At 43.0% G+C, this 10,551-nt stretch overlaps 1 pseudogene; it reads right to left on the minus strand.

The window, feature by feature from the left end:
* Positions 1–7,259: 7,259 nt before the first annotated feature.
* Positions 7,260–8,907, minus strand: LOC101706430 (kinase suppressor of Ras 1 pseudogene; annotated as a pseudogene).
* Between the last annotated feature and the right edge of the window lie 1,644 nt (positions 8,908–10,551).

Here is a 10,551-nt window from a genome sequence, read left to right on the forward strand (position 1 = left end):
GAAACTACCAACAAAGAGAAGCCCAGGTCTCATGGATTCACTGCTGAATTCTACAAGAATTTTAAAGAAGTTGTAATGCTACTAGTCCTCAAACTCTTTAATGAAATTTAAAGAAAAGAAACACTCCCCAAATCATTACTGGAAGCAAACATTACCCTGATACCAAAACCAGAGAAAGATCCAACCGAAAAAGAGAACTATAGGCCAATCTCCTTAATGAACATAAATGCAAAAATCCTCAATAAGATACTGGCAAACAGAATACAGCAAATAATAAAAAAGATTATATATCATGAACAAGTAGGTTTTATTTCAGGCATGCTTCAACATACATAGATCGATAAATGTAATGCACCACATTAACAGAACCAAGGACAAAAATCACATGATCATCTCAAAAGATGCAGAAAAAGCATCTGACAAAGTTCAACACCCATTCATGATGAAACACCATACAGAAAGTTGGAATGGGTCTTTTCGTTTTGTTTTTGTTTTTTTGAGACAGGGTCTTGCAATTGAACTCATTATTTAGTCCAGGTTGGCCTCATGGTGATTCTCCTGACTCTGCCTCCCTAGTGGTGGATTTACAGGCATGTGCCACCAAGACTAGCAGAATAGAAGGTCATTATCTCAATCTGATAAAAGCCATCTACAGCAAACCAACAGTCAACATCATACTAAATGGACAAAAACTGAAAGCTTTCACTTTAAAGTCAGGAACTAGACAAGGATGTCCACTGTCACCAGTCTTATTCAATATAGCTCTGGAAACATTAGTCACAGCAGTTAAACAAGAGAAAGAAATAAAAAGAATAAGGATAGGAAAGGGAGAAGTTAAATTATTATTTGCAAATGGCATGATACTCTACATAGAAGACCCCAAAAACCCCACCAAAAGACTCCTAGATTTCATACCCAAATTAAGTAGAGTAGCTGGATACAAGGTCAACACTCAAAATCAATAGCCTTCTTGTACACAAATAACAAACTCACTGACAGAGAACTTAGGGAAACAACACCTTTTACAATAGCATCCAAAAAAAAATGAAATCCCTAGGAATCAATCTAATGAAGGAAGTAAAAAGCCTTCACATTGAAAACTAAGGTACTCTGAAAAGAAGATCCAAGAGGATATCAAAAAATGGAAAGATACCCCTTGTTCTTGGAGAGGAAGAACCAATATAGTGAAAATAGCCACACTTCCAAAATTGTTATAGAGATTTAATGCAACCCCAATCAAAATTCCAATAGTATATCTCACAGAATTAGAAAAAACAATCCTAAAATTTATTTGGAACCAGAAGAGAGCTAGAATACCAAAGGCAATTCTGGACAACAAAGGCAAAACAGGGAGTATCACAATCCATGACTTTATTTATTTATTTGGTTTGCTAAAAGATGTTTTATCGTTATCTGCTTAAACTAGTTATTGCTTTGAATTCTTTTTTTTAAATTTTATTTTATTGGTACATTTTAGGTATACAATATAATGACATTCATCAGTGGAAGTTTGCACCTTTTCATAATCTCTCTTGGTTCTTATTTTTCCCCCTTCCCTGCCCTCCCTTCAACCCCTCCATTCCTCCTTATTTACAAAGACTTTGTTTCCATTTTTTTATTTTCTCATATTAATTCCATTCCCTTCTTTCCTTTCCCCTACCCCTCCCACTTCCCTCTCCCTTTTGCCCCTTTTCTTCCTATTTCATATTATCTATTATACCTTTTAGTCCTTATTTACACTTTCAGGTTCTCACACTAGAGAAACTATTCAGTATTTACACATGTGTGTCCTATTTATTTCACTTAAGAGTATCGCCTCAATGTGCATCCATTTAGCTATAAATTATACTACAAAGCTATGGTGATAGAAACAGCATGGTACTGGCAAAGAAACAGACCTGAGGATCAATGGAACAGATTAGAAGATGCAGAAACAACTCCAGACATACTCATACACCTTATCTTTGACAAAGGAGCCAAACACCTCCACTGGAAGAAAGATAGCTTCTTTAATAAATGGTGCTGGAAAAACTGGCTTTCCACATGCCGAAGATTGAAACTAGACCTATATCTTTCATCATGCACTAACCTAAAATCAAAATGGATCAAAGGTCTAGATATTAAAACAGAGACACTGAATCTGCTGAAAGAGGGAATAGGTAGAACATTTGAGGATATAGGAGGAGGCAAAGACTTCATGAACAAAACCCAGACCACAGGGGAAATACTACAAAGAATCAGCAACTGGGACCTCATCTTATTAAAAATAATTTAGAAAGCAAGAGAAACCACCAAGAAAGTTAAGAGACAGCCCACATCATGGGGAAAAAATTTTACCAGCTATTCATCAGACAAAGAACTACTATCCAGAATATATAGAGAACTCAAGAAAATCAGACTCCCCCCTAAATTTAAAGACCCAATCGAAAAATGGGCATCTGAAATGAATAGACACTTCTCAAATGAAGAAGTAGAAACAGCAAATAGATACATGAAAAAATTTTCACCATCACAGGTCATTCAAGAAATGCAAATGAAAACAACACTGAGATTCCATCTCACTCCAGAAAGAATGGCTGCTATCATGAATTCAACCAATAACAAATGCTGGAGGGGCTGTGGGGAGAAAGGAACCCTTCTCCACTGCTGGTGGGAGTGTAGACTGGTGCAACCACTGTGGAAATCAGTGTGGAGATTTCTCAAGAAACCTAAAACTAGAGATCCCATTTGACCCAGCTATTCCCCTTCTTGTTATCTTCCTGAAAGAACTAAAAGCATCATACCACAGAGATATACGTACACCCATATTTATAGAGGCACAGTTTGTAATAGCTAAAGCTTGGAAACAGCCCAAGTGCCCATTAAGCGATGAATGGATAAAGATGTGGTATTTTGTATACAATGAAGTACCACTCTGCCATAAAGAAGGATGTGCTTCAGACGTTTATAGCTAAATGGATGGACCTTGAGACCATACTCTTAAGTGAAATAAATCAGACATACATGCTTAAATACTGCATTGTTTCTCTGGTGTGAGAAATCAAAAGTGGAAATAAGGACTAAAATGTATACTAGATATTGGGAAATGGGAAGAAAATGTTCAAATGGGAAGGGGAACAAGGGCGGGGGGAGGGAGAAAGGAAGAAAGTTACAAGAAAAAAAGAAGGAAAATATGGAAACAAAGCTTTTGTACTTAGGGAGGGAAGAGGGCTTGAGGGGAGGAAAGGAATGGGAAAAGAGAGGTGGGATGTATCATGTACAGGCACAAATTGCCTACCATGAATGTAATCATTATGTATCGTTAAATGTACCAATAAATGTTTTGCTATTAAAAATGAAACAAAAACAAATCTCAGTGTTAAATCCACATGGAATTTAAAAAAAAATTGTATTTGGGTTTTCTTTGAGACAGGGTCTTGCTGTGTAGTCCAGGCTGGCCTAGAACTCACTATGTAGCCCAGGCTGGCCTTGAACTTGTGACAATCCTCCTGCCTCTGCCTCTGTTATGGTGAGATTATAGGCGTGTGTCACCACAACTGGATTCCATGTGAAATTTAAAAGTTAATTCTACCTCAGCTGAAACAAAACTGTCATGTGTTGATTTGTTCCTTCAGTAATGTTTAAAGCAGTGTTTCTCAAAGTAGAAACTTTTTAGAAATACTGAATCAGAAACTCTGGGGCTGAGACTTGGCTATCTGAATTTTAACAAGCCCTAGGTATGCACACTCAAATTTGAAAACAACTGTCTAAGATCAATAAGCACATGTTCTGGTTAAGGAGGCTGCTGCTATAAGCATTTTTTTTTAATCAGGCCATGTCAGTTCATAAACATTGCTTTGTTTCTTCTAATTCTTAACATGTTAGCTTAGGACACCTGTGAATTACCACTAAGAAGAAAAAGTAACACTTGCCATATAAAAGCCATTTCAAACTTCCTAAAGAAGTAAGATTGCTAATATTTAAACAGAAATGTTATGAATGTAAGTGGCTTCTCTGTGGAGAGAGCTGTGCTGATGTGAAAATCACGAGAGAGAGAGAGAGAGAGAGAGAGAGAGAGGCTGCTAAGCTTTAATAAGTTTCCATGTAAGGTAAGGAATTCTTAAGCATTCTACTTTACCTCTTATCATGTTACTAAGAATAAGAATAATTTATTGTGACCTTGGAAATATATCATTTTCAGCATCAACCTGTAAGTGATTTGGATTTCTGTTTGGAGCTACAACTTGCAAACACAAATTCCCCTCAACTCCCAAACTTTTACATGAACAAGAGGGATAACCAACAGCAGGGATCAACAGAACTGAAATCTTTCACAGACATAATTTGTTTTACCTACATGGTGTTCAAAATGCTTTTGAACCTAGGCATAAGGCATAGTGCCATATGCCCATAATCCCAGCTCTTCAGGAGACAGAGGCAGGAGGATCACAAGTTTGAGGCCAGCCTGGGTAACTTAGTGAGAAAATAAAAATTGTTGCAAAATAAAAATTGCTGGGCTGTAGCTCAGTGGTAGTGTGCTTGTGTGTGGGTGCCTCTGAGTTCAATCATCTGCACTGGAAAACGTTTTAAAATTCATTTTGCACACTGAGAGATTTCACATAAAATCCAGACTTCACATCTCTAGCTTCTTTTGAAAATTTGGACATTTCTGCAGTACTCGGCTACATTTTCATGTGCAACATTGGACTGAAACCAAGCAGCTGCTGCCCCCTGAAAATGCAGTCTATGTCCTCAGCTTTGATGCTTGCCTACCCAGGTAACCTCAATTCCATTTGCATTTTATAACTCTCAAGAAGTCATCTTTTCCATCTAATGTTTGCATTTTATTATAACTTTTTATTTTGAAACAGTTTAAGACTTACAGGAAATTACAAGGAGAACACAGATGGTTCCCATGTACCCTTGATCCAGGTTTTTCCAAAGAGAATAATAAATCACTTTTTTTTCATTAATAATTTGGCCTTCTCCATCCCCTTCACAGTGGGCCATGAGGGTGGAATTCACAGTATCCGTCATCCTTCATGTGTTTCCAAGGCAGACAGGCAGAGCACACAGAAGGGCAAGAACATCTTCCTAACCTCAATTCACAGTCACTTACATAAAAATGAGAGAAGGGGAACTATTGTGGGGGATCTTCTTAAATGACAGCCATTGCAGAAGTGGCCAGCTGAGAGCCAGGCCTTGGAGAGGACAGGGGAGGGGCCCAAGGACCTTAGCCCCACCCTCGGAGCCAAGTGGCTCCTGGTTCCAGGCCTAATGCAGGCCCTCAGCAAAATCATCATTTCCTAAGGTGGGGACTTGTGCTGTTCCTGTCCCCAGGGGGCCCCAGCACTTGCACAAGATGGCACACACAGCAGGGGCTCAGTGGGGATTTCCTGAACTGTGGCACTCACTCGGGAGACACAGCCAAACCCAGGCTGACTTTCTATGGGTCATGTGACACCCACTGTGGCCTGGATCTGAGAGCGGGGAGGTGAGCCTGATTTGTTCATCTGTGTCCATCTGGCAGGGAAGGCCAATGTCACAACAGAAAGGTGAAAGGCTGGAGTGATATGCACTGCCACCTCTGCGAAGAGGCAGGGATGTGACAGCCATAGAGGCAATGGCCACATATCACACATGTGGGTTGGCAAGGTCACTCTGGAGAGGTGATGTGGGAGACCAAAGGGATCATGGGGGTAAAATTACAGTCCTGTCATGGAACACAAGTCATCCACACAGAGCTGAACCCAAATGTTTTATGGCTCCTCTTTCTTCTCCCCACACTGAGTGGAAAGATTTCAAAGCCCCCGACCCAAGGGGAGCAAGGCTGCTTGGCATGGAGAGTAGAGAGGCAGCTCCACAGCTTTTCATCAGTGGCTCATTTTATGTGACTTGTGAACTGGACTCTGATGCTAGGAATGGCTCTGAAGACTGTGGCTTTGCCAGATGGATCTCACTGAAGGGGAGCAGCCACATGGTCACCCTCTTCTGAGCTCAGAGGACAGAGCCTGGATCCAACCCCGTCCACTCCCATCGCACTTTTCCTTTCTGGATGTGGAGCCTCCTGCAGCCTAACCTCCACTGGTGGGCCTCTTTGCCACTGGGAACTTTCCTCTGTAGGTGATGGTCTCTGGCAAGGCCAGGCGGGATGCTCTCACATCAAAGACTCTCCAGATCCAGCTCCTCCTACTCGTTTGACATAAGCAGAAGGCCTGGCACTGTTGGGAAGGGGTCTGCAGACAGGGCTCATGAGGTGGGGAGACAGGGAGGGACAGTCTCATGCCCTCAGCTGAGCTTAGACCTTGGACTAAACAATCTGGAAGAGGAAAAAGAGTTTCACTAGGGCAGGGAAGTGGAAGAGGTGGACAGGTCTAGAACCTTCTACCATGACTGACAATGGGTTTCTAAAGTGCCAGGGTCACCCTGTAGCTAGGACAGGGGTTCAGGTACTTGCTGTCCACTTCTGCCTCTCTCTCTCCCTCCACCATTTTCTCTGTTCTCACTCATTAAGCCTTATGGTGCCCTCAGCTGTAGGGTCAGATGCCGGCAAGGGGCCCTGGCTCCCAGGGTTTGCCCCAGGGCTTCACACAAGAAACACTAGCTCAAAGATATCACCTCAGCTGGCAACAGAAGCCCTGGCTAGGAACCACTAGATCTGTCCCGATATTACTTGGATTCTGTCTACTGTTCCACTGGATTAGAGGGGTTGGAAGGTGAAGCCAAGGTCTCCAGGACTTCTTATCCCCTGTAATTTGCCTCAGTTCCTAGGCAGGATTTTCTCGGCAAGACAAGGAAGGGACCTGGCCAAAGCAGGGGCCAGGTCAAACCTTGTGCTCCCACCTCTTCCAGCCCTACCCTTAACCCAGCCATAACCACGTTTTTCTTCCTTCTGGCCAAGCATTGGGCTCCCCAGCCCTATAAGATTCTCCAAGTGCCTTCTTCCATCCCCAGGTGCAAGTGCCCTTATGCACGGACTGTGTTATTATCTATTATAAAACATCAAGTTCACTTGGCAGAAATATATGTCTGAACATTTGCTGTCAGTTAGGACCAGTCTGGTTTTTGTTGGGGTCTTACTAAGATGGCAGGAATGGTTCTATCTCCGGGGACCCATGTGTCTTTGTGACAAACAGTCGGAATGGAGGACTTGCCCTCCTGGTTTGCACTGTTGGACAGGTGGAGTGGTTTCTCATTTTTGTTGTTGCTGTGATGGTTGTTTGTGTGTTTTTAAAACACATTTAAAAAACAAGCAGGCAGCAGAACAACTGCACATCTGGCTACATCTTTTGGTTACTGGACTCCAGGGCACTGAGGCCAAACCTCTCAAAACAGGGTACAACTTTGCTGCTGTTAATGTGAGCTGACTTCCAGAAGTGCCCGGCTTTCAAGAGCCACCGGTTCAGCTTGAGCATCTTCTCCAGCAGGTCCACCAGCAGGCTGAAGCAGGGTCTCTCCTGCAGGTCAAAAGCCCAGCAGGCAGACAGGATCTCACTGACTTCCTTCCCCAAGCTGATGGAGCCCAGGACCTACTCCATTCCTTCCTGTTTCTGATCTGCCAGATCAGGGTCTCTGCAGGCTGGTGCTTAAAGGGCCAGTCTCTTGCTTTTAGCTTACACCACACAGTCCCAAATGCATAGATTTCTGCACCCTTGGAGAAGGGCAGCTGGTCCTTGTCCTTCCCAGGGGTCATCTTGTGCACAATCTCAGGGGCCAGGTGGCACAGCCAGTCATGGGACAGCTTCAGCTGATTCTCATGCCATTTGTCTCGGACCATACCCAAGACCCCAAACAGTCTGAAGTCTGTGATGGCCTCTTTGCCATTGTCATAAAAGACATTCTTGGGTGTGAGGTCTTTGTGCATGATGCCCTTGGCATGCAGGTAGCCCATGCCCTTGATGATGTCCTGAGCAATCTGCCTCGTCTTGTTGACGTCCAGCGATGTCTTGGGGTCCCTCACAAATGACTGCAATGTCTGCCCCTTGCAGAAGCTGGTGATGATGGCTAGGTGGGGAGGGTTCCTGCAGGCGCCTGAGAAGAGCACCATGTTCTCGTGCCATGTCTGCCACAAGTTCATTGCCTCCTTCTTGAACAACTTCAGGTGGTCCTGGTTCTGGCCGTCTATCTCCAGCAGGTGAGTGGCCACCTCGCCATGCCAGTGGCCACGGTGCACCCGGCCCCAACAGCCCTGCCCAGTGAGCTCACCCAGCTCCACCTGCTTGAAGGGGATGGCCCACTCCTGCAGGTATATGCTGGTCTGGCTGGCCTTGTGGGAGATGGGGCCCCACCAGGGCCAGCAGGAGCTCGGCAGGTTGTCCACCCCATCCTCATCATCTTTTGCCTCTGACTTGCCAGCCTCTGGCTCCTCAGCCTCCACCTCATGATTCTCCAGCACCTCGGCTTTTGGCTGGTCACTGGGCGGGCACTGTCAGCAGCATCTTGGAGTGGGGCTGCCTGTGGAAAGACTGAAATGTCTGGGAAGTTGAACCTGCTGTCCCACTGGCCAGGTGAGGGGATGGAGGTTGTGGTGGCACTGGATGGGTTGGATGATGTTGGGAAGGGTCCTGGCAAAGAGGGCATGGAGGACGTAGTGGAGGACGGGTTGCTGCTGGAGTCCAGGTGGTTCATGGCTGGAGGATGCTACTTCTTTGTCAGTGCCTTGGGGAGGGTTCCAAAATGGGGTTCAGTGGCTCTGTCCACCGGCTTGCTGATGTCTGAGGGGACAGATTCTGTCCTCCACAGCCTAGTTAGTGCAAGGAAGGAGATTCTACAGGTGGGGGGCTTCCTTTGTACACTTGTTGAGACAAAAAATATCATTTTAGCGTTTTCTTTTTTGCTGCTTTTATACAGTTAGGTACCAGTCTTTTACGTTTTACCTCTATACACTCTTTCATATGCATTTTTTTCTTTTTAGGCTCCTTGTCAAAAACCAACTCAAACCCTTTTTCCTTTTCCACAGACTGCACAATAAGGTCCCATTAGCCTTCTCTCCTCTATTTGCTCTCTGCTCCAAGCTATCCACAGACTACCAGTAGGGTAACTTTCCTGAAGAATAGCTTGCTGTCCTGCTCACAACTTTCAGGGATTTTCATCATTGTCCACCAAATTCAACTCTTTACTATGACATTCAATGCCATTACAATTTGTCTCCACACTTTTGAATTTCAGGGACTAGTAAAACTGTGAAACAAAATCTAGGCACTAACATACTTGCCACATCTTCTTTTTCTCTTACCAAGTACAGCACAGTGGAGTAGCCATAGTTCAAAACAAAGGTTTATATATTTTATGAATCACCAGAAGAGCTGGAAGGCTCCAAATACAAAGTAATAAGAATATAGAAATGCTAATTATCCTCACTTGATCAATACACACTTTATGCATATATCCAAATATTACACTGAGCCTCATAAATAGGTACAATTGTTCTGTGCTAATCTAAATTGTTACAAAATGTTTAAGGAAAACCAGACGTGGTGGCTGGAACATGCCTATAATCTCAGCATTCAAGAGGCTGAGGCAGGAGGAGCACAAGTTTGAGGCTAGTTTAGGCTATGTAACAAGTTCAAGGCTATCCCAAACTACATGGTGAGACCCGGTCCTCAAAAAAACTAAAAACATGTTAGAGCCAGGAATATAGCTCAGAGGCACTGCACCTGCCTGGCAAGTGCAAGGTCCTGAGTTCGATTCTGGTTCTGAAAAAAAAATGTTTAAGGAGACGGAAATACTAACTAGGTCTCATTTTATCATTATATACTGTACGTACATATTAAATTATCACACTGTACCTCATAAATATGTATAATTAAAATAATGGTAATTCATTTTTAAGGAATCCCATCACTGACCAACATGAAAGTTTCACTTATAATTTGATACTAAAAATGTAAGGGACTAACAATCTGAGTAAAGTATAGTCTTGCTCAGGAAAGGACAATTAGCAACTACATATTTTTTAAGTATGCTGCACTTTACTTTTTTTTTTTTTTTGTAACCAGGGATCGAACTCGGGACCTTGTGCTTGCGAGGCAGGCAGTGGCACCACTGAGCTAAATCCCTGGCCCATGCACTTAACTTTCTAAAAATATGGATTGGTTAAAAAAAAACAACAACAAAAACTTCACTTGGAATGCACTAGTCAGCAGATAAACATGTGGAAGCCAGTGCTGCAGGTAAAGCTGACCATCCAGCTCTCTGAAATACACATATGCTTTCCTGCTTCTAAGCCTGTTCTGTGCACTCGAAATGCTGTCCCAGCCATCTGGCTCCTCTCTTCCACTGCGCATTCTATGGATCCATGAAGGTCCATCTCAAATGCCACTTTCTCGAACATTTTCCTTATCCTTCACCAATCCTGCTTCAATTTCTCACTTCCTTCTTTGAATTCCTCTAGCACTTCCTTTACCTCCCTAAGCACTTATCTTACTCTACCACACATTTAAGTCTTTGGAGTATTTATTTTCCCTGTTAAATTAATAAGAATCACATAAAGAGGCAAAAAACGTACTACCTTTAAATATAGTTATTGACACCAATAATAAAAGTCAGCCAAGTATAAAAATGCAAGAGGTT

The sequence above is a fragment of the Heterocephalus glaber genome, unplaced genomic scaffold (assembly GCF_053883595.1).
Source record: "Heterocephalus glaber isolate CG9 unplaced genomic scaffold, H.glaber_assembly_v1.0 deba00001729, whole genome shotgun sequence".
NCBI lineage: Eukaryota > Metazoa > Chordata > Mammalia > Rodentia > Bathyergidae > Heterocephalus > Heterocephalus glaber.